This window comes from Amblyomma mixtum, chromosome 8, assembly GCF_055824585.1.
Source record: "Amblyomma mixtum isolate Tamu chromosome 8, ASM5582458v1, whole genome shotgun sequence".
Taxonomy (NCBI): domain Eukaryota; kingdom Metazoa; phylum Arthropoda; class Arachnida; order Ixodida; family Ixodidae; genus Amblyomma; species Amblyomma mixtum.
The window spans coordinates 85602996-85621374 of record NC_143019.1 but is presented as its reverse complement, the minus strand read 5'-3'; the positions used below and the strand labels follow the sequence as shown (position 1 = coordinate 85621374).

Here is an 18379-nt window from a genome sequence, read left to right as displayed (position 1 = left end):
CTGTCTTCTCACGGTCGGATGGATGCAGAGGAATTTGCCAATAACCAGATCGCAAATCAACAGAGCAGAAATATGACGCCGAATACAGATAATCGACTGCGTCGTCAATGCGAGGTGACGGGTATACGTCTTTCTTTGTTAGCGCATTTAAACGACCGTAGGTGGTCAACGCAGAATCGCCAAGAGTTGTCTTTTTTTCGCACTAGGATCACAGGGGTGGCTCACGGACTGGAAGATTCTCGGATGACTCCTTTCTGCAGCATTTCGTCCACCTGTTCTTGAGTGATCTTGCGCTCTGCCGGGGAGACTCTGTAAGGTTTCTGGCGAATAGGGAGTGCGTTTTCTGTGTTAACTTTATGCTGTATTCGAGAGGCTGGGAAATGACTACGCGATCCCTTGGAGGCAAATTCGAACACTTGAGCATGACGCGCAAAGATTTCTTGCTGCGCATGGCGTCACTAGACGGGAGTAATTTGTTGACCATGCGCTGAAGCTCAGCCGAAAATTCAGTCTTCCCGGGCGCTGCTCCGCTGACATCAGAAATACTTTCAATGGCGTGGTTCACATGGTTCTGATATCTTGTGAGTACTAAAGCAGAAGGAAGACGAACTGGCTCCTCTGACACGTTCACAGTCCATACGAGTGCTCCACCATCCAGTGCTTCGACGACGGAACGTGGCACCAAAATATTTTTTTTCGCCCCGTTCGAGACATTTGGCTCGACGACTAATGAGTAGCTCACAGCAGAATTCCTTAAAGGCCGAGGAGAGGCGACGGAGGCGTGACGAGACGCACCACGAGGTACTTCATCAGGACGGGATGGAAGCTGCTGGAAGTATGAGTGCGACTTGATTGTTCGCTCTGCTCATTACCGGAGTAGTTATTTGGTGCAGTCCATGGCGTAGGCTGCTCCCATGACGGCATGGGCCTCGAAGCCTGTTGGGAAAGTTCATAAAAATTCGTATGTCGCCGCTGAGCAGCCAACTCTTCGCGTGCAATCCTCCTGACTATAGAAGCGATGTCTTCTGGCTCGGGAATGCCGATGCTGGCGACGGTTGTCACATTGGAGAGGCGGCCGAATTTGAGTGCTATCCGGCGTGCTTTGAGCGCCTCAAATGCAAGGCATTGATTCATGACATCCGCAACCGTAGCACGGGTGTGTCGGGATATCAGGAAGTTGTACACGTCCTCAGCAATCCCCTTGAGAAAGTGCCCTACCTTGTCTTCTTCTAGCATTTGCCGGTTGACCATGCGACAAAGTTTCAATACTTCTTCGATGCATTTCGTGCATGTTTCACCGGGTAGTTGAGCTCTTTGGGAAAGTTGATGCTCAGCGCGTTCCTTCCTCGCAAGAGTATCCCCGAAGGTCTTCGTGATTTCTTCGACAAACCGGCTTCAGGTCGTAAGATTTTCCTCGTGATTGTCGAGCAAGTCAGAGCCGTGCCAGCAAGGAAGAAGACAACGTTGACGTTTGACTCCGATATTTTGTCATAATCCGATGGAAATTTCCTTATTTATACCACTATACCTTGGACAATCCACCCACGTGGGTATGTGCCATTATAAAGAGGTGAAGAAGAAGAAGAAGAAGAAGGGCGGTAGCGTCCCAACGGTTGTATTTGCTGCGCCTTTCGTAATGTCGGAGCCATTCTACAACGTCATATTCGGTCTCGCAGTGGAATGTGCGCGGATCTCGCTGATGGGTCCAGGTCATCTCCTCTTCAGCTCGCAGTCCTTGGGTCTGCGTTGCTTGCGTGGTAGCCATTGAAACGAAATCCTCAGGTGATAAGGGTAGCAAACCTGCTACACGGCGGCTGCGACGGGGTACTGGCGAATGCAGGACGTGTTTACCCAGCACCTAGCACCAAATGTAGCGGATGAAATGGGTTTTATGCAGGTGAAGGCTGGACGGAACACAGCTGGCCGCAAGTAGCTCAGAGCCCAGATCAGTCTGCGCGCGCCTCTCTCTTCTTCCTCCAAGTCCTCAGTAAGCCGCTACGCGGCGTAACAATATGTATAAAAGAAGACGCAACCATTTTAAAGCTGCTAGGAGTCGCTCAGCAGACACAACAGCTATACGTTTTCCTGTGTACAGCTGTGGCTGGAGCAAGTACCCGTCATGATGCAAGTCTTCGTCATCGCATGTTAGCGCCACACGTGCGCTGTACTTTCTTGCGAACACAAGTAAAACCAGGAGCGAAAATATCTTCTGCCCCCCCCCCCCCCCCCCCCCCCTTTTAGCGTTGCCTATAGTCTCGCGGCTGCACAGGCGCCAGCTTGATACTGTTGCCCTCACTGGACTCCTAGCGCCGCCTCCTGAAGGGCGCAATTAACATTGAAGCTTTCCCATAGCGCTACAGAGTCGTATCATGACTATAAAAACAATGAAGGACTATGGCGTGATCTAGGTGGCTGTCACCACTTCGCGCACTTATGCTTACGTTCTGAGACACCCTTAGGGTGTGTGAGAGTAGCGGTCTCGGTCTCAAAGGAGACGCCCTCGACTCAGCGTGACAAGCTCAGCCAGAGACCAGCTACCAAGTGACAAGAGGTTTGGTCATTTGGTGCCCAGCTTTCCCAGGTCGCAAGCCAGAGATTGGGTCTTAGCCAAAGGTTAACAAACAAAAGGAACTTTACACAGCAAAGAGATGATACAGAGGATTTCCCAATCGCTCGTACGAGCATATACAAAATTATTTAGAATACAATGTCACTCGTTCAAAGTGGCACTCGAGAGATATTACAATAGAAAAGATTTACTGCAGCTAAATTGCACTAATACAACAGAAAGGCAAACAAACAAACACAGTTTAATCACTGGGTACTGCTACAGACCGATGAGCACAGGTTCACGACGAAGCCTCCTCGCTTGTCGGCGCACGCTGCTTCATTGGTCCGTAATTGGGCGAGTGGTGTTGTCCCGGGAGTCAAGTGGGCGCGCTTCTGTGACGTTTGAACTGCTACTCGGGCTGACAGATAGCACGGTCAACGCCCTTTATACCGGGTTTCCCAGCTAAATGTTACCAAGCTTTTAAAAAACACGGGTTGTCCTAGCCGTCTGAAACCAAATGACGGTTTTGTAGAGTCGCGTGACCTAGTCTGCAGCATTTCTTTCGTTCTTCAAGGTTGACTAATTCGTTAAGCTTAATTAACTCACTTTTTAATTATTAACTTGAGGAACCAAGCGTCAATAGAAAAGTTGTAGATCGCTTTGAGAAACAGCTTACTGAGACATTTGCAGCAAAGTAATAATTACGTAAAGTAGTTTTTTTATCTGCCTTTAACCATAACCCGCACACTAAGAAAAAGCTTCCACATGACAACTGTGCCACTTCAACGCCCCAAGACGCGCCTTAAAAAATAAAATCCGTTTTTTCTGAAGTCCTCTCCTCTATGAGAATTCGGGTGTATATTGGGGCAGAGAAGTGAGCGAGCAGCTGGTCACGTGATAACTTTCTTTTAAGGCCAATAAATGAAGCTGCGTAAATCGTAACTTGACGGAAAGAGCACTGCTAGCGGGTTTTCGAGGCGATCTAAAACTTTTTCTTTCACACTTTTTTCCTCAAGTCAATAATCAAAAAGTTAGCTTTTAAAATTAACTAATTAGTTTACTTTGAACAGCGAATAAAATACCCAAGACTAGGCCACGCGACTATGAGCAACCCTCAGTTGGTTTCAGTGGCCCAGGACACTTCGCCTTTTTTAAAAGTTTGGTTACCTTTAGCTGGGACACCCGGTATATAGGCAAGCTCCGCGTCTGTTCGTTCTTCGCGCCAAGGCAGGCCCGCACATACACAGTACCAGCTGTGGAACCTCCTTCTGCTCTCGCCGGGCGCGCGTCCCCATTGGTCAGGCTCCAAGATTGGCTTTGAGATGCTTCGAGATCTTTCTTGTGTGGTGCTGCCGCCTACGCGCGAGTGAAGAGGGAGAGGGCATCACTTAGCTCACTCAAGGCTACGCCCTCTCCGTAGGCATCCAGTGGAAACTACTCCGACATCCTCTAATACTCGACGACAGGGGCTGACGTAATTTCCTTGGCGCCGCGCCAGCGAGCGAAGTTAAAGAGGGCAACAATGCACACAAAGCAAGCCGCTGTCTGGGGTTTCCTTCTTCCCTGTTTTAACGGCGCGCGCTGGCGAGATAGCTTCCGCGCGGCGCTGTGTTTTTAAAAAATATGGTTGTGTTGTTCAAAAATGCGCTTAATTTTGCCCCTTCCTTTAAGAATATTGTGCAACAATATTCATATCACACGAAATTCGCACTCACATGCACGCGCTCACAGACTTAAGGGCGAATACCAATATACATACATCACTACAATGATGTTTTTCTAATAAATAACGCAATGCAATGGTCACTAAGCACTTTAAAACATGCCGCCATTATCCAGTGCATACACACAACATTACAACATGGAGCACAAAAGTACAAGGAATACTTTCGCGTATACTTCCACGTTCGGCCTACACTGTGGGTTCGGAACAGGGCTGTCTCCCTGAAGCTTTCAGTAAGCTTTCAGTAACTTCAGCAAGCTTCGTCAGAAGGATTGATTTCTCTCTTTACAAACCCCTTTCGGCCGCTTCGTCTCTCCTTTTCCGTAATCTTTCTTCTTAACGTTTCCTTTAACTCTCTTTCTCAGTGGTTTCTCTAGCGCGCTGTCTTTCTTCTTGTTTCCTCTGCCATTCTCTCTCTCGCCCCAAAGAGAGCTCCTCTGCCTCTTCTTGTATTCTCTGGCATTCTCTCTCTCTCCCTTTCTTCTCCAGCCTTCTCAGCCTTTCACGACCCTCTTTTTTCTCTCTTGTTCACCCACTTGCGCAGTTTTGCTCAGGATGTCCCCATCTCGATGCCGACCTCTACTATAGTTCCTTCAAGTTCATTTTCGGAGACCCAGCACCGCAAGGCAAAGGATACCTCTACATGGTGAACCTCACTAACCGCTTCAGTGCAGCGACTCACAATATCGCTCTGCTGCTAAAACAATCAGGGGGGGGGGGGGGGGCACTTTGATGACCTAATGTGCGGTGAGGCGAAAGCCTTTAGCCCGATGTTGCTGCTTTTGTCACTGATGTGTGGTTAAGATGTTAATTGAGTACACAATTGTTTGTGAATTTTATATGCTGGAGACAATGGAGTGCGTTTGGGAAGCATCCATCTGATTCGACACCTTTCTGCAAACACTTTCAGCGCCCTGGACAAGGAGACCTACTTATGCGTAGACAGGAAGTAGCGTAGCTATTAGCACGCTTGGTTGCCGAATGCAAGGAAGGTAGTTCGAATCCCATCATGAACAAACATTTTTTTCCTGGTCTCACTAGAGAAAGCGTGACACCTCTGCTGACAACTTTCTGCTGACAACCTTCTGTCGACAACGATGAGGAATTAAAGGCTTTCGCATTAATACTTGTTCACGACCTCGTCGTAAACACGTTTCGACTCTTTCTCTGTTCTCCGCGCTTACAAGCATCACATATCCTGTCCGCAGACGCCAGACGATTGTCACCACTTCGTGCACTTATGCATGCGTTCCTGACACGCTTAAAGAGTCGTGGTGTAGTGGTCTCGGCCTCAAAGAAGATGCCCTCGACTCAGCGCGGCAAGCTCAATGACATCAGCTACCAAGTGGCAAGGGGTTTGGTCGTTTGGTGCCCAGCTTTCGCCATCGCAATCTAGAGAATAGGTCGCAGCCATAGGTTCACAAACAAAACAAACTTTATAAAGCAAATTGACGATAAAGACGGTTTCACAATCACTGGAACGAGGATATACATAATGATTTACAATACAAGGCAACTCGTGCAAAGTTGCACTCGAGGGAGATTACAATACAAAAGAATTATTGCACCCAAAGTGCACTAACACAAGAGAGAGCCAAACAAATAAAACACAGTTTGCTCACCAGATACTCCGACAGTCCCGCGACCAGAGGTTCACGACGAAGCCGCCTTGCATGTTGCCGCACGCTGCTTCATTGGTCCGTAATGGGGCGAGTTGTGTTGTCCCGGGAGTCGAGTGGGTGCGCTCCTGTGAAGCTTGAAAGGCGGGTCGGGCTGACAGACAGCGGTCAACGCCGTTCATATATAGGCAAGCTGCGCGTCTGTCCGTTCTTCGCGCCAAGGCAGGCGCAAGCATACACACACTACCAGATGTACAATCTACTTCTCTCGCTGGACGCGCGTCCAAATTGGTCAGGCGCGAAGATTGGCTTTGAGATGCTTCAAGATCTTTCTTGTGTGGTGCCGCCGCCGACGCGCGAGTGAAGAGGGAGAGGGCATCATATTGCTCACTCAAGGCTACGCCCTCTCAGTCAGCATCCAGTAGAAACTACTTCGACATCCTCGAATAATCGACGACTAGGGCTGACGTAATTCTCGTGGCGCCGCGCCAGCGAGTGATGGTGGAGAGGGCAACAACACACACAAGGCTAGGCGCTCTCGGGGGTTTCCTTCTCCCTTGTTTTAACGACGGGAGCTGGCGAGATCGCTTCCGCGCGGCGCTGTTTTTTTTTTCAGAATTGTGGTCTGGTTTTTTTCAAAATGCACCGAATTTCGTGACAGTGGCCCACCTAGGTTGCCAGAGCGGCTGGTTGCTCTGTCCGCTCCTGCTTCAAGGCTTCGAACGGTCGACGCTGCCACTGACGCCGGACAGTTTTAGCGTGAACGCAAAAAATCACGACGTCTAACCGGTTCAAGAGTTTTTGGTAAGCTTGACACTGAGGGTGACCTTGGCAAAGCTTCGGTTAGCAACAGCCCATGCAGAATTAAAATAAATATTGCAGCCAATGGGTCTTGAACCCGGGGCGGCTGGAACACGTCAACTTCAATGACCAATGCATGAAAACACTGTGTTATCGCCGCAGCCGATCCCGCCTACTGTGAAACTGCAACAGAAACACGCTCTATGCACTGCACATCTTCATCAACCAATACTACGATCCAGGTAATATGGGTCAACAAGGCTAAACATTTTTCACACGTCTAGTAAGTTTAAAGCCTTAATACCCTACCACTTTTTCCCGACCTGGAGGTTGCAACGCGGTCGTCTCAAAAAGGGTGCCTCAACAGCTTGTACCAGGAAAACGGCATTGAGGGACTGAAACCTTATGGCTGATCCTGCCTTCAATTTCCTACTCTCCTATTAGCCAGTGCTCGGCGGCAGTGTTATACACTTTTGAGGGTGGAAGAAGGAGGGAAGCGCTTGGTTGTGAGCTCAGTAGTTTTGTGGAAGTAACTGAACAGCATTGCGACGCTTCCACCATAAAAAAAAGTAAATATTCTGAGCCCGTTTATTTGTTCCTTGTGAACGGGAAGAGGTTCTAAACGCATCATATTTACCACCGCCAGCAACATAAAAAGCCACACTGCATGCAAATCCAAACAAATTGCACTAGTGGTGAACTGTAGTAATTCTCGGCCTACATCAGCTGTGTCCATCTTTCCCTCGCAATCTTCGTCACATAAGCCCAACATATTTTCTGCCTTAGACTCCTACGTTTACCCCCCCCCCTCCCCTGGAATCCACTCCGTTATCGTAAGGGGCCATCGATAACATTGCCTGTTACTTATTACTATAGTTGGCGGTCATCTCAGCGTTATTTCTCATAACCTGCCTTTCTGGCCCGTACTTCTAGCCCCCAGGTGTGGACCGACAATTTACCCTTACTGATTATTATCTCGATATTGTTGAGGTGGAGCTTGCAAAAGACCTTGACAGGAGAACAAAAATGTCGACAAGTGAAATGCTATGCTAAATACAGGGATGCTCATTGTGGGTGGTACAGCGCGAAACAGACGAAAGAAGAAACGAAAGATGCACCACATGCGAGCGCTGTGGTGTCTGCTTCTTTCTCTCTTTAGTCTCTTTTGCGCTGTACCACCCACAATGAACTATAACCAACTCGCTCAGCTATCCATCCTTCTAGAAAAATGTGTTTTTTTTTTCAGAATGCGCGCAAGCGGACATGCGTAGTGGGAGACAGGAACAAAGAGTCATCCAAATTTTTTTCGTTTCCTCAACACAGTTTATTTGCTCTTCTTCAGGTCTTCGAACCAACTACTCCTCTGTCCTGTTTTACGAATGATTGTTTATTCCGTAAGCAGATGAGCGAGTGACTGACTTATCCTGCACGTCGAACCGCCAAATTTCGCTTTTAACAGCTTCAAAACTGGAACCAAATGACTCAGCGGCTGAATTTCAGCCAGTCTCATGCGGTTTACCCCTCATTTATTTGACATGGTTTCAAGATACACCATTTTTATTTGCTCTCTTTCGTCAAGGCCTAAAAGACACCGCAAATCTTGAAAACTTGCAGCGAAAGCTATCGTACGAATCCCCACACAGCCGGCTCAGAGTGGAGACTGCAAACATAGGTTTATGTAATGGTGCCGCAACAGCAGGTAAACAACAGCTTCGCAACAGCAGGTAAACATTCACGTGCGGTCACGTGTCGTCACGGCAACAACGCTACAGACGCGACCGTGCATCCGTTGGTATCGCTGTGGTAGCTCACGTGGCCGCAAAGACTGCACAGGCTGCAGAACAGAGACAGGTTTCGCTGATCTTTGGGCGCTACGCAGCAGAGTATGATAAATGCTTCGCATTTTTCTGTTGGTTTCAACTTGCAGGTACACAGTGTTGTTCCCCAGACTTTCGCAATAACTTTGATCGCAATTTAAAACGGTGTTAATCTCCACAATATATATACACCTTACCTCAATTTGTGTCTCCATCAGTGTGCTGAACCCAATGCTATGTTTGATTCTCAAGAAAAATCTTCTGTTCGTCGCCCATAGATCACCGGCTTGTAACGACAACCCTGAAATTTACATGCATGTCACTGCTTATTCTACACACAAAGTTTGTCAACTGCATGTTACCTCTAGGGCCTATTTGAACGCACTTACTAGGATTTCTAAACTTTGGAGTCTTTAGCACTTCGTCGTATTCGGCGGTCATCAGAGCGCGAATAATAGAGAATTGTTATCGACTGCGATGACCAACAATAACTAACAACGCCTGACCAGCGCAATAACGAACAGCTTGCATGGTGCACGCAGGGCTCGAAGATTAGTTACCTAATATCGGCGAATGCCTCTAGGTTTAACTTGGCCTGCACCCTTAACCGAAACCATCACCGGCGGTCATATATAAACAATATTCTAGAAAAATTCACCATTATTCCCAACAAATTAATCGAAGATTTTTCTGTGTAGTAACGATATTTCTTGGGACACCTGTCTATGAAATGATCACACTAAAGTTTACCAGAGTGATGCTGCTTCCAGTTTATGCCATGGGGAACAACTCCGCCACGTTGAATGCGAGTGCTTCGGACCCCGTTTCATATACACTCACGAGAAAGTACGGCGCGAAGCGCTTCTCGCTTTCGGCTCCCAAGGTCTCTCTCTCCCCCATGCCAGTCGGCGCAGGTGATACAAGCGCCGGTCCCCTACACTCTGCCTTGCTGCCACTACACTCCTCTTTTCTGTTCCCCCTCTACACTTGCTCCTGTTCGCGCCTGTCATGGATGTTGCTTGATAACTAGTTTTAATATTTGCCTATAATATCGAAAAGTCATTTTCAACTTGAATAGGGACCCAATCAAATAATCACTGTTTTTGTCCGAACTGCTTCTTTTCTCTATTATTGTCAAAAGAATTGGGAGAAGTTTTGCAGTTCAATGCTGTAGCGCCAAGCACAAAAAAAACTGAGTGGTTAGCGGCAAATAAAGTTCTCTTGCAAGGTTGAATGTGTACAAAAATAGTAGCAAGTAGCAACTCGCATTGTATATTGGCAGTGAATACTGCCAAGTAGAAATGGGTCGAGACTCTATTTGCCGCACTTGTGATTCTCGACTCAACTTCTACGACAGCATTTCTACAAGTATGAACCACAGAAGCATCCACGGGTTTGATGTTAGCGCCTGATAAAAAACGCTAATTAGGAGAACCTAATGCGGAGTGCCCACACAGGTTCCAAGTGCATTAAGTAGGATTGCAAGACATCTGAGAAGCAGACTGCGGCGCCATGTTTTCGCTCAAAACTACGTTCTATGCGATTCCACGTTATGTCGTGATCACATCGTATCATGCGGCTTTCGAGCTAACAGTGTATTACTTCAACATACTAGCTGCGAAGAAGTAGCGGCATCATAAATCTTCGGCAAGAGGTTAGCCTGCCTTGGGGTGCTACAGACAGCAACAAGAATTCACCGCTATGCATACGGCGGCAGCACTGCCCAACAATTGTCGTGGACTCTTCAAGAAGCGCAAGATCGACCTAGGGAGCAGGCTAGGCATTCGTAGCGCTTAGAGGGGCTCGACAATGGGCGCCCAAACAGCGCTTTTCAGTTTTCTCCTTCCGCAGGTATGTGGCACCGAGTACCACTTCGGATAGCGGTTTCATGGTCGATTACTTATTTCTATACCTGTACACTGTTTCAGACTATGGCTGTTTTAATATGGGATTCTGTTTCCATAATTAGCAGCTGTGAGCCGACTGAGGTCAAAGAGGCGTAACGTGATAACATGAACAGCGTAGCCTTTTAGAACATTAACTATGAATTCAAGTGGCAGGAGACGCGTGTTTATTGCACCTATTCATTCAACTGTGACTCCAACCTACCAGCCGACCTTGACGCTACAGCGCTTCAGTACATTGTTGCAGCAGTTCTGTACTCAGCTCTCAGTAGCCATGGTATTTTTAAAGTCGTTATTCTAGTCTGAGAACACATCGCGCTGCCACCATCGCCTATAAAGGCGTCAGCTCTGACCATCTGTATCTGCAGGGTCGTTCATACTTAACCGGAACGCACGAGATCGCACCAGCGTAACGCGCAGCGCCGATGCACCCAACCATAAGGCGCATGCAAACAACGCGGGAGGCGATGCCAAGATAATATCCAAGAACCTCTGCCCCACCTCCGCTACTCTACTTTGATGCTAGGCTGGACTGATTCGATAGGTCTCCGCCTTTTCCCTCAACGCGCTCGCTTCTTCATGTCAAAAGTGGGCACTTGAACATGACCGTTGAGAAACAGTAGCTGCGCCGAACATCCTCGGCAAAAAGTATCCCTTACTTGTGGCACTAGTGACCGTGACAAGAACTTGCCGCTGTGCATTTGTCGGTGGCACAGCCCAGCCCTTCTCGTTCTCGCTTTAAGAAGAGCAAAATCCAGACTGGGGTCACGCAAGGCATGCGGAGCACGCGGGAGATGGGCATTTGCTCGTGACACATTTCAGCTTTCTCCTCGCCTGGCTGCGTGGCGCTGTGCAGACAACGCATATACCTTACGTGCCCGTTCACTTATGTCCACACTTGCATACTGCGGCAGAGTATGCTTGCTTTATTATAGCATTGATTTCCATATTTAGCAGCTCTAAGCCGGCTGATGTGAAAGAGGCGGACACGTGGAAACATGAATAGCGCACCCTAACAAAAATTAATTTGCAATTCGAGTGGGAGATAAGGAGTGTGAATTAGCCCCAATCCTACAATTGGGGCCCCAAGATATAAGGCGAGCTTGAGGGGATAGCGCTTCTTGACACGTTTGAATAAGCAGTGTAATGAGCTTCCAAAACGTTTGGTTGTGAAACCACTGATGATAACTATGTTTCGGCACTACTCGCGACATTTAATGTGAAAGTGTAAAAATGGTTAATAAATTAGGGCGTGTTATCTCTCCTGACGACAAACTGCCACACGTGGTTTAGAACGCCCATGCATTGGCAGTGGTACATTGATGATTTTATACTGTTTTGCGAACTCTACTTTTTTCGCTTAGCATTCATATAATTGCTTGATTGACGCGTTATTGGATCCTCGGCCACACTTACCCAGATAGTAGTCGCTGCCGAAGGTCATTATATTTGGACGGTCTGTGTACCGGCTTCCACGGCAAAACTTTTTCATGCTTTCCAGGTCGTTAACGAGAACCACGTCTGTAAAGTACTCCCTGAGTCTGCAAAAACAGAAAAAAAGAAAAGAAAACGTTAATGCAAACTTTTTCACTGCACTAAAGCATTGTGCTATAATTGTCGACGTCCACTGTGAGAACAGCATCCTAAAGCGGTTTAGTCAAGTTTCGGAGCCGCTTTCCGGCTCTCACCCGCCGTGCTCGTCTCAAGCGGCGATGGTCTTTTGAGCTTCAGGCCTTCGAAGAGGTCGTACCCTCACCCGCCGTGCTCGAACTCGCTGACCGCCGGTCTGGTGGGGTGTGCCAGCCGGGCACCTTGGAGGACTGCCAGGAAGCTCGACCAACAGTTTTCGCTAGTTTATTGTATCTCAATCTCTCCCAGAACACCACGACCTGTCATTAAATAGCCTCGCGAGACAAAGAACATCCAGCCTCGCCAATCAGGCGGGAGGTTCATGCATCTGGGCGGAACCAAATGTTTCGTAACGGTTTCTCCCCGCATTCGCACTCACTGCACCAATCACGACTCTCTTCGTACTCTCCCGTGGTCGTCACGCACTACGCAGTGTTCGAAGTCCGTGGCTCCATGCACCACTGCCGAAGACAAGCGATTCTTGCATCCCAAGGAACAGGGTTCTCGTTACCCACAGCTCATCTCACGCGCGAAGTCCCGCCGCCGGAAGCTGTTGTTCATTGCACTGGCCGCAGCGTGGAGAACGCGGCGTCACCTTAAGTCCGGACGGCATAGGGTTGCGTCGAAGAGCGTAAACGGCCGCAGAGAGATGCGCTTCAGCGTTCGGAGTCCGCGGCTTCCATCCCGTGCGCCAGGCCCAGAGACGCGCGAGGCTCGCATTCCGGGGAACGAGAACCTTACCCGCCGCTCATCTTACGTGGGAGGTCGCGCCGCCGGGAGCTATTGTTGATCTTACTCGCCGCCGCGTGGAGAGCGCTGCTTCGCCTAACGCCCGGGCAGCACACGTTGCGTCAAAGAGCGTAAACGGCTGTAGCAAGATGCACTTGAACCACTTGAGCCATGCGTGCCGACGCTGCCGACGAACCAAAGTTCGCGGGAAGCGCTGCCGACCCAGACCAACTGCAAGGCGCGCACCGCTACAACCGCTCTCGAGTAAACCGAGTGGCAGCGACGTTCGCCGGAATGTGCGGCCGGCCCAGCTGTTTTGTCCACCCTTGACCGCCGCCGGCGCATTCGCAGGGGAACTTGCAGTCTTCTCAGGTTCCAATGACGCACGTCGCGTTGAGGAGCGCAACACCTTCCCGCCAAGTGGGCTGCATAGCCTTCAGAATGCTGCCACACCATCAGTAAGTAAAACAACGCGACGGAGAGGCGTCAGGCATAATTCCCCCCGGCCTCTGTAAACACACGCAATGACAAAGCCCCCTCAGCGTTTCCTAGACCCCGTACTTCTGCCCCTGGTGAAGCCCCGTCAGTTGGCAGCCACCAGCCTTGACAGAGCATCGCCGTTAGCATTTGGGTGCCTCTTTTGTGTTCAATTGTCCACAACCTTTGCAGAGCGGGAGCCGAGCAGACCACTCGGTTTGGTTGTTAGCCGCGACACTTGGAGTTGTGTCGGTGCGGCTCCACAGTTGAAATGTCTTGACATGGACCCTACAAAGAGGGTCCAGCTTGACGCTGGGAGGCTACGTTCTCCCTTTACCCCGGGTGGAGGAGAGAGCTTGTCCCATGCACGTGGGAGTCCGTTTCCTTCCATGGCATGGCTGCGGGCCATGAGCCCGTAGGTTGAGGGTGCGGATACCCGCCAGGTACAAAGTACCAGCAGCCTAGGCAGACTCGGCGACCCAAGACAGAACCCATCCTGGCCCTAAAGCGGAGAGCAGAAATCCCTTGGATGCACGCTGGGCTCCGGTGTCCTACGTGGTGTCCCCGGTGGTGGTCCTGCAGCTTAGGGAGTTGTTCCTGCGTCCCTTTGGTACTGCTGCTATGTCCACAGTAGGAAGACGGCCCCTCAAAGAATGGAACCAAACGATGAATAAAGCTAATTTTGCGGCGCAGCGGGACACTTAATTTCCCACCGGCGGGAAGTGGGGAGAACCGCAAAACAAAATGTTCAATTGTCACATTGAACCTTTGCAGAGCGAGAGCCCAGAGAGTTAGTTTGGCACTATGGGGGCTGGTAAGGTCGAGATACTTAAGTGGATTATGGTCCGTCACCACCCGTACCTGTTTACCAAACAACCAAGCCTCAAGCTTAGTCAGCGCCCAGATAATTTCGCAGGTCTCCTTCTCAATTGTGGCCCACCGAATCTGGGTAGGACTGAGTTTTCTGCTTTGGAAGGCGATCGGGCATTCCCTCCCTCCATCGTCGTGTCAGCAGTCTAGGTGGCCGGATTCGTTAGAAACGAACTGGATTATTACAACTTAGCCGGATACGCGAATAAAGCAAACGTAATCATTAAAACTTAGGTAGATTCAGAGGATCTGCAGAACGTCGGAGGACCGTGCTGACGCTGCTCGTTCCGTCGGCGTCTCTGTCGTCTCTCTTGGCCTCGCTCGAAGCTTGGTCCATAGGTGTTCCCTCCCAGTGCCCCTGTCGGCGGATCACGTTCTTCTCCGAAGTGGCGCTCATTGCCCGCCTGATGCCGAGGCTTGGGGAGTTTAGGTCGAGAGTCCGAATGCGGGTGCGGGTACGTCTCGTGAAAGCATACTTTATGTGCCGGAGTGTCGAATGTCCTGAGCAGCGAGATCTGTGTTTTCGCAGGCATCAAAATGAATGGGCAGACGATGCCCAGTCAGCGTGGCTCGAAGGCAGCCCGCCATGCGTTGTTCCGCTTGGTGCTCACGGCAGAGTGCGTGGATGCGGGGCGCCTCGTGGTTGCTGAGCAGGAGCGTCAAGTGTCCAGTGCTGCCGCGTTGGCTCCGCGTGTCGTGTTAGCAATGGGAATGCTGTCAGTTGCACTGTGCGAGACATGCTCCTACGGCGTAATCAGAGGCATCGGTGATTAGGAAAAATTCCTTGTTAGGGTCTGGCGCATAGAGTGTAGTTGCGCGCCCCAAACACTATTTAATGCTTTGGAAGGCCTTCTGCCCGTCGTCATCCCAGGGAAGTCGTTAAGGGGTGCGTCTTTTAGTCAGATTAGTCAGGGGGACACGACCCGCGAATGCTCTTTAACATACTGTCTGTAGTAGTTCGCCATCCCTAGAAAGCTTCTTAGCTTAGCCCCGCTTCGTTTGGGGCGATGGAATCTCCTCAATAGCTCACACGTTTGTCGGATTGACGCTATGCTTACCCGAACCACAATGTGACCGAGGAACTCCACCTCAGTTCTCGCGAACCGGCACTTAGCTGCATTTATGGTGAATCCCGCAGCCGCTACGGATTTGAGGACGTTGTCGATGTGCCTCAGATGCTCCTCTCATGTCTCTGAGAAAATGACCAAATAATCGATGTAAGCGCAAGAATACTCTCTGTGTGGTGTTAACACCTCATTAAATTTCGCTGCAATGTGGAGCTGGATTCCGGAGCCCAAAACGCATAACTTTCCACGCCTATAGCCCGACCGGCGTTAGGAACGCCGTGAGCGCTTGGGACTCGTCATCTAATGGTATCTGCCAATATCCCGTCAGCCTGTAAACAAGGGTGACGTAACGCCCTTTGCAAGCTGAAATAAAAGCTCCGATGGTATGTTCATGAGGAATGCGTCAGGTTCCGTAATACTGTTGAGTCTACGGTAGTCGCAGTCTTCTGGCGGGCTAGTTGGTGCTTTTCGTTCATGGTTAAACTGCGGGAATAAAACACGGACGGAGACAGAAAAACACGTACACACACTGAGCGCTCAGTGTGTGTACATGTTTTTCTGTCTCTGTCCGTGTTTTCTTCGCACAGTTTAACCATGGTAGTCGCAGCGCAGCCTTATGCCACCATCCTTCTTAGACACGGATACCACGGGATGTGCGTGGGCGCTCTCTACCGGGAATATCAGTCCCCACTCTCGCAGTTCGTCGACCTGCCTTTCTCCCTCTTTCCGAAACACCATTAGCACCTTGTAAGTGTGTCCGGCCACCACCTCAGCTCCTGCTTTCAGCCATATCCCGTGTGTGCTAACGGTGCACTTGCCTGGCTTACTACCAAACACTTGCCCGTTTTTAGCGAGCACTACGGTCAGCTCTCTCCGTTGCGAACAGCTGAGATGGTCTAAAGCCTCGGCCGATACGGTGTTACCCTGACCAGACGGCGTTGGGAATGTAGAAACGTCATCTAAGTCACTGTCCCCCTCGAAACCTGTCCCTACGTGGCTAGCGCACTCGTGATGCGCTCTTAGTTTATTGGCGCGCACAGATCGACGTGTGCCGCCTTCCAACTCGGTCAGATAACTGTATGGCCGCAGCTTTTGTACAATTCTCACCGGTCCTATCCACTTTCCCATCAATTTACGTTGACCCTCCTTCTCGAGCCACAACACTTCGTCTCCTTCAGCGAAGTGTTTACTTGTGGCAGGGAGATTGCAGCGACTGGCGTACTTTGCGCCTCAGCACAGGGGCCTTTGGCTCTCGCATTTACCTCAGCTAACTTATTCCGTAGCTTCAAAAGTTATTCATCGGCTGGAATTGTCAAAGAGTCGGAAACGGACTAGTCTCCATTCCATCTCTTTTGCAAGATGGAGAGTCGGCCCGCTGGCACACTCCATACACTTGCTAGAACGGAGAGTGACCTCTCGTTTCGTTAGGCACCTCTCTGTACGCCCATCGCAGGAAAGGGACAAATTGATCCCAATCGCTGCCATGCTCCTCAACAATATGGAATACCATAGACTTGAAAGTCCCGTTCCACCGCTCGACCAGTCCGTTGCTGTGTGGGTGGTCGGGCGTGGAGAATCTCGGGCATGCTCTTAGCCTGCACAACAGCTCCCTAGTCAACTGATCCATGAAATTTGTGCCTAGATCACAGCACACCGTTTCCGGCACACCCATTCGTGCAAAGATCTGTAACAACGCCTCGCAGGTTGCCTTCGCCGTCAGCGCGCAAGCAAACTACCTCGGGCCACCGGGTGTTTTCATCGACCACGCACAGCGCATAACGGTGCCCGCGCATGGATGGTGGTTGAATGAACCCTATGCAATCGATGTTGACAACTTGAAACGGACTGTCTTGTCTACATCGAGGCGTGATTGGCACTCGGTTTAGAGTGCACGCAGGGGGCTTCATCTGGCACGAGCAGCACATACGACAGTATAGCATCACATCTCTCGCTATGCTTGGCCAGTAGCACGACTCTTTTGTTCGCTGCAGTGTTTTTCTTTCTCCCAGGTGACCTGCCCACACCGAATAATGCGCCAACCTTAAGACGTCTGAGGGCCGTTCTGATGGTAGCACCAACTGGCAACACTGGCGTCCCGCAACTGGCTCTCGGCGGAAAAGCAGCTCGTCCTTTATAAGCATGCCGTGTGAGCCCTCTTTGGACTGCGCCCAAGACTCGCTTAGCTATTCGTCAGCAAGCTCTGCGGTGCGGAACTGCTGCCTCGCTGTGTGGTTCGTTTCGGTTTGGCTGATAGTGGGCTCAGCTTCTACGGCGAACGCTATTGTATCATCGCCACTAAGGCTCGTATCCGGCCTCTATTCTTCGTCGGTGTTTAATTCCTCAGCTCTTATTCCCTCTGAATGACTTGTTACTCTCCCCGCAGAAGCTCCTCATAGTCACATGGCGTAGTCAGGACGTCTACGCCTGCGACTAACTGGTCAGAAGAGCACACAGCACTCCACGGGCGGAGGACTTAAACGACACTAGGCGTGCACCTTCAATTGCCTTCAGTGGCATGTACGCTACTTCGGCGACTACCTGACTCCTAGACGCCCTGTCAGCTTCAGTGTTGACCGCGCGCTTTCATACTACCGGCACAGCGACTTGCGAACGATCGTCATGGCGGCGCGTGTGTCAACCAACGGTTTGAGGTCCTGACCCGTGCTCTCTATCGTGACAGTCCTTTCGTCACGTGTTTCTTTGTGTCGCCTGCTAGCCCCCGCCTCGAGCTGCTCAATGGAACGCCTGTTCGAGCATTGCCTCGCTATGTCCACATGTTTTTGTGCATGTGCAACACTATAAATATGCCGAGGAAGATACTAACTAGTGCGGATAAAAAGTACGTTCTGAATAAAATTTTAACACACGGAATTTCGCGAGCAGCAGGAAGTGCGCTTACCTGACTCCGTTTCGCTAATTCTTACTTGCGCTGCTAAACATAAACACCATTAATAAAAAGAAGTACTACAACTGCCACATTACTCGATCTTTAGAGTATGTTCCACATATGGCACAACTATGCGAATATGGTTGCTCGACACGGCAGCAGAGCTGTGCGCTTCATTTCTTATAGCAGAATTCATCCATGGCTAACCGTCTAGGGCGCCTTGCATACAATTGTGCGCTTAGTTAACTCAAAGCTTTTTTCGAGAGTGGTCAGCACCTAGCTTTGTTTCAGGCGATTCAGCACCC

General features: G+C 50.0%; 1 pseudogene; it reads right to left on the bottom strand.

Annotated features, from left to right (window-relative positions):
• Positions 1-18379, bottom strand: part of LOC149333280 (cytochrome P450 2A9-like) — a 61156-nt pseudogene that overhangs the window by 38085 nt on the left and 4692 nt on the right.